At 40.7% G+C, this 6,700-nt stretch overlaps 1 long non-coding RNA gene across 1 annotated transcript; it reads right to left on the reverse strand.

The window, feature by feature from the left end:
- Positions 1-516: 516 nt before the first annotated feature.
- On the reverse strand, positions 517-6,700 carry LOC135506728 (uncharacterized). Its single transcript, XR_010450558.1, has 4 exons — positions 6,668-6,700; positions 5,939-6,214; positions 5,692-5,796; positions 517-4,754 (listed from the first exon to the last, which is right to left on the reverse strand). It is a non-coding gene; the product is annotated as an uncharacterized LOC135506728 (long non-coding RNA).

A 6,700-nucleotide genomic window follows, 5' to 3' on the forward strand; every position in this document is an offset into this window, starting at 1 on the left:
GGAGAAATGTCTCTGGAGAAATATTGCCAATCTTAAACTCTTGAATGCAGCTATGGCTGCAACAACTGATAGTTTTCAGAGGTATGTTGTAGCAGTGCATTCTGTGTTTACAAAAGGTGTCTCCGGAAGGTGGTGATTGACTCCGCTGTCCTGGCATCGTGAGGGAGTTTGTCATTGGGGGAACAAACATTCGAAAATGACAGCAAAAATAAACAATGGAGTAAACTGAAATAATATTCTGGGTTGTGATAAGGTAAGTATATTTTTCAAGCATGAATGGGTGCATGACAACCATTTATTAGTAGAAAATATCCCAGATTGTATACCTTACTGAAGAATGGCACGAAAGGAGATGGCTGCCGTTTAACGATCCCGTAACCAATTGTGTATGTTTTTTCGCATTATTTGTAAATTATTTTGTACATCATGTTTCTGCTACTGTGTCTTATGACCGAAAAGGGCTTTGAGATATCTTGACAGCGATTACTCACCCTGTACTGGAGGAATGCCCAACGAGTCGGATGGGGGGGTTACTTTCAGTGGCTCGAAAGGGCCCTCATCCCGGTCATTCGCAGGAGAAAGAGACGGAGGTATCATGGACAAAGATCCGAGTGCCTTGTTAGGATCCGTCGGCGAGAGGGTAATTTACCTGTACCATCGGTCCTATTAGCCAATGTATAATCAATCAATAATAAAATAGTAGATCATGTATATCCTACCAATGGGACATTAAAAACGAATATCTTATGTTTCACCGAGTCGTGGCTGGACGTATAACATACAGCTGGCAGGTTTTAACCTTTTTTGTCAGGATAGAACAGCGGCCTCTGGTAAGACAAGGGGTGGCGGTCTATGTATATTTGTAAACAACAGCTGGTGCACGAAATCCATGGAATTCTCAAGGTTTTGTTCGCCTGAGGAAGAGTATCTCATGATACGCTGTATCACACAGTTTACATCTGTATTTTTCGAAGCTGTCTACATACCACCACAAACCGATGCTAGCAGTAAGACCACACTCAATGAGCTGTATACGGCCATAAGTAAACAGGAAAACACTCATCCAGAGGCTGCTCTCCTGGTGGCCGGGGACTTTAATGCAGGACAAGTCAAATCTATTTTTACCTCATTTATACCAGCATGTTAAATGTAAAACCAGATGGAAAAAACCTTTACTCCACACACAGAGACGCGTACAAAGCTCTCCCTCGCCCTCCATTTGGCAAATCTGACCATAATTCTAACCTCCCGATTACTAACGAAAACTAAAGCACCAATGACTCGGTCAATAACAAAGTGGTCAGATGAAGCAGATGCTAAGCTATAGGACTGTTTTGCTAGCAGAGATTGGAACAGATGGATTGCCAGGATGTGCACTCTGAGCATGCACTGACCAACTGGCAAGTGCACTGACATTTTCAACTTCACCCTGTCTGAGTCTGTAATACCAACATGTTTTAAGCAGACTACCATAGTCCCTGTGCCCAAGAACACTAAGGTAACCTGCATAAATGACAACTGACCCGTAGCACTCACATCTTTAGCCATGAAGTGCTTTGAAAGGCTGGTCATAGCCCACATCAACACCATTATCCCAGAAACCCTAAACCCACTCCAATTTGCATACTGCTCCAACAGATCCACAGATGATGCAATTTCTATTGCACTCCACACTGCACTTTACACCTGTACAAAAGGAATACCTATGTGAGAATGCTATTCATTGACTACAGCTCAGCGTTCAACACCATAGTGCACTCAAAGCTCATCTCTAAGCTAAGAACCCACGTGCCACGCTGATCCTCAACACGGGGGCCCTCAGGGGTGCGTGCTCAGTCTTCTCCAGTACTCCCTGTTCACTCATGACTGCATGGCCAAGCATGACTCCAACACCATCATTAAGTTTGCCGATGACAGTGGTAGACCTGATCATCGACAATGACGTGACAGCCTATAGGGAGGAGGTCAGAGATCTGGCCATGTTGTGCCAGGACAACAACCTCTCCCTCAACTTGATCAAGACTAAGGACATGATTGTGGACTACAAGAAAAGGAGGACCGAGCATGCCCCCATTCTCATCGATGGGGCTGTAGTGGAACAGGTTGAGAGCTTCAAGTTCCTTGGCGTCCACATCACCAACAAACTAACATTGCCCAAGCACACCAAGACAGCCGTGAAGAGGGCACAACAAAATCTATTCCTCCTTAGGAGACTGATATTGATTTGGCATGGGTCCTCAGATCCTCAAAAGGTTCTACAGCTGCACCATTGAGAGTATACTGACTGGTTGCATCACTGACTGATATGGCAACTGCTCGGCCTCCGAGCAAGGCACTACAGAGGGTAGAGCGTACGGCCCAGTACATCACTGGGGCCAAGCTTCCTGCCATCCAGGACCTCTATACCAGGCAATGTCACAGGAAGGCAATAAAAATGGTCAAAGACTCCAGCCACCCTAGTCATAGACTGTGCTCTCTGCTACCGCACGGCAAGCAGTATCGGAGCGACAAGTCTAGGTCTAAGAGGCTTCTAAACAGCTTCTACCCCCAAGCCATAAGACTCTAGAACATCTAATCAAATGGCAACCCAGACTATTTGCATTGCCCCCCCCCCTTGTTACAGTGCTGCTACTCACTGTTTATTATCTATGCATAGTCACTTTAATAACTGTACCTACATGTACATATTAGCTCAATTACTTCGACTAAACGGTGCACCTGCAAATTGACTCTGTACCGTTAGCCCCTGTATATAGCCTCGCTATTGTTATTTTACTGCTGTTCCTGAATTATTTCTTACTTTTATTTATACAATTTTTGGCGGGCATTTTTGTTTTGTCAAAGTTTATAGGCAACTTTTTTAATTTTAAAAAATAACGTCGCGTTTAAAAAATGTGTTTTTACTGGATCTGACGGTGTTCATAAATTGACATTTTGGGTACACAAGGACCGATTTAATCGAAAAAAAGACCCAATTGTGATGTTTATGGGACATATAGGAGTGCCAACAAAGAATCTCGTCAAAGGTAATGAATGTTTTATATTTTATTTCTGCGTTTTGTGTAGCGCCGGCTACGCTAATTCCTTTGTTTACGTCCCCTTCTGGTATTTCGGCATGTTGCCTGCTATCAGATAATAGCTACTCATGCTTTCGCCGAAAGACATTTTACAAATCTGACTCGTTGGCTAGATTCACAACGAGTGTAGCTTGAATTGAGTACCCTGTATGTGAATTTTAATGAACGTTTGAGTTTTAACGAGTGCTATTAGCATTTGGCGTAGCGCATTTGCATTTATTGTTGGCAGGGGGTGCAGTTGCATCCCGGGTGGGCCAGAGAGGTTAAGGGCTTGTAAGTAAGCATTTCACTGTAAGGTCTACCGACACTGTTGTATTTGGCGCATGTGACAAATACGATTTGATTTGATTGAAATTAAATGTATGGGTAAGTATTTGACTTGATATATTGAAGCTCAGTACAAAAAAAGCTTGGTACAAAACTATTTATCAGTTAGAATCAGTCAGACATTTCCTGTATTTTAGAATAGTGACATGTGAATTATATAAATGTAAATGTAATATTATCTTCATATTCCGTCTCAGTAACTACTCTGAAGTATACAAGTATAAAAATGAAATATCTTCCAGTGCAAAGACACACTACCGTATCGGTAGAGTTTGTATTTTTCAGTTATATACAGCACTGTATGTGGGCTAATGTAGGTGGAGCATAAAATGCTGTAATAGGAGAGTCTGCAGGTGCGTGCTGGAGGGAGTGATTGTATTCTTAAGAGATGATGAGCTACATACTGTGTAGCTAGATAAAGACGAGCAGTAAATGGTCCATCATAATAAACTAAACTGTTGATTTCTTACTTTCAAACTGCATGAACACAGTTGATGTCAAAGCAAGATCTGAAGTACACGTAATAACGTCTGCATTTTGCGAAAAGCAATAAGAGTAAAATGGCACCAAAGATTGTTTTCGGGTCAAAATACAAATAAAGATCGACCACTCAAAAATGTTTCAATAAAATCTACATGGTGAAAGGAAAAATAAACTTGTGGACTTTGTTTCCAACGTAGCTTAATAGCCATTGCCTCTAACGAGCAGGTGGCTTTATCTCATCAAACATCTCATTTTTATGTACACAGCTGCTATCCACTGGCAAGCTAAACAATGACCAGCTATAAAACGATACAGGGGAGGCACCTACATTTAAACAACAGAACAGACAGAACTGAAAAGAAGCTTCTGACCAGCAAAGCATAGAAAACACACTAGTGAAATGTATTAAAAAGAGGTTCCATTTGTTTTAACCTATACATTGGGACATTGGGCACTTGAAAATGGGATCACCCATATACCTAACCCTAGGTATAGTTATTGAATTTGTCTTTATCAGTGATGTTCACCAAGGCCCCAATTCAACAAAAGACTGTGAGAATGACCAACAAAGGAAGTCGGAAATGATAACAGCACAACGGTTAAATGGGAATTTTCTCCAATAACTGTGCGTCCATTAAGTTTTCTAGACAAATATTTACTATAACTTTGTCTCCACATTCACTTTAGGATGTAACGCCTTCTCTTGGATGTGAATTATCTTGTCACACTCTCATTAACTTCCTGTTCTCTCTCAACCTTCATGCAGTGTTAACATCCTCACTGGCAGCCATGTGATGTATCTTAAACTTATGTCAGGTCAGGGTTGTCTCTAAGCAGATCCAGTTCTGGTATACCTGTTCGCTCCTCCTAGACAGGGAGAGGGAAAACAGTAGAGAGGGAAGGATTGAGAGGGACAAGGAAAGAGGAACAGAGGGGGGGGGACGAGAAGAGGTGTAGGAAAGCAAAAACAAAGTAAAAGAAAAAGGATAATCTTTCATTATTAGACACTTTGTACCAGAGGAAAGAAACAAGACATGTCTGATGCTCTCTTGTCTATTCTCATTGTTCTGCAGTAGGTAATTCAACAGTCAACACATCTATGACCATTCCTAAATCTAGTGGGAGGAATCATGAAGCCAAACTTAAGTCCACAGACTTGTAAAATAGTGTTAAAAACATGGGAAGATGAATCATTGCTATTTTTATTTAACCTTTATTTAACCAGGCAAGAACAAATTCTTATTTTCAATGACTGCCTAGGAACAGTGGGTTAACTGCCTGTTCAGGGGCAGAACGACAGATTTGTAGTCCAACGCTCTAACCACTAGGCTACCCTGCCGCTATACTGAACAAGAATATAAATGCAACATGCAACAATTTCAAAGACGTTACTGAGTAAAAGTTCATATAAGGAAATCAGTCAATTAAAATAAATTAATTACTCATTGTGATTGTCCGGGCCTGGCTCCCGCGTGGCACCTATAGCTGCGCGCTTGCCCAGTCATGTGAAATCCATAGATTAGGGCCTAATGAATTTATTCATTCATTTATTTGAACTGTAACTCAGTAAGATCTTTGAAATTGTTGCAAATTGCATTTATATTTTTGTTGCACAACTGAATGCATTCAGCTGAAATGTGTCTTCCACATTTAACCCAACCTGAAGTGTGGAAGATAGGCCACTTCATTTGACACGTCCTACCTTTTCCAAAAAAAAACTGTCCTTGATCATTAAAAAAGGTTGTGCACAACATGTTTTGACATTGAAAAGGAGAATGACCTCACCCCTTTAAAAGATGAATACCTGCATGTGAGTGTCCGTTTCTCCTCTTCTTATGATATATTGTAAGTCCAACAAGTCCTAAAGTAACCAAAATGCAGATTACTGCAGTAATAAGACAATCACCATCTAAATTAAAAAGAGAGAAAACAATACTTTTATTAAAACATTGGGTTTCATAAAATGAGCTCTACCATACGTATTGTTTCATATAGAAGTTGGTATTGTCTGGATATCTGCAATGTAACATTGCTACTGTACATGTGTTTACCTGTCACCTTGAAGGGATCACTCTCTATACAGGAATGTGGAACAACAGCTGTCTCCTTGCTGACTGGGTTGGCAGCCTCACATCTGTAAGAGTCTCTGTTCTGTTCATCCACCTTGAGAGGTATAGAGAGGGTGATGTGGTCAGGGCTGCTGGTCTGGTTGTGTATCTTCCCTCCTTTGTACCAGGACAGGGTCACCTCTCTCCCGTTCTCCACAGAACACACCACGCTACAGGAGATGTTATCATGGACTGTCACCTGAGGTTTGGACAGAACATCTGGAAGTCAAATAATGAAAAAATGTGAATTAGTGAAATGGTACTTATCTTTAATTTGGCAAAGATCAGTTGCTACATACATTTTTGGACTTATCATATTATATCATTATATTATATATATGTACCTATTGATTATTGAAGAATATAACTTAGAAATGTCTCATGAGCTTAGTCCCCATCAGAGATCCCTTAAACTTGTTTTATTCTGGTGTTAATAAACAAATAAATTGTAAACAAACGCTATATAGTCTCAAAACATGGTTACAACTATAATTGCTATATAATGATTGATCAGTCCTTGCATCCATAGCTCTGTCTATGAATTTGAGTGGTTATATTTCTCCAGCCCCATCCCTCAGCTTTTCACGGAACCAAAAAAGCAAACGCTTTTGTATTGTTTCTACTGCCGATTGCCGCTTTAATGATTTGGTCATTTACAGCACACACACTTACAGTACACAGTCAGCTGAAATGTATGTGCTGTCT

This window comes from Oncorhynchus masou, chromosome 20, assembly GCF_036934945.1.
Source record: "Oncorhynchus masou masou isolate Uvic2021 chromosome 20, UVic_Omas_1.1, whole genome shotgun sequence".
Lineage (NCBI taxonomy): Eukaryota > Metazoa > Chordata > Actinopteri > Salmoniformes > Salmonidae > Oncorhynchus > Oncorhynchus masou.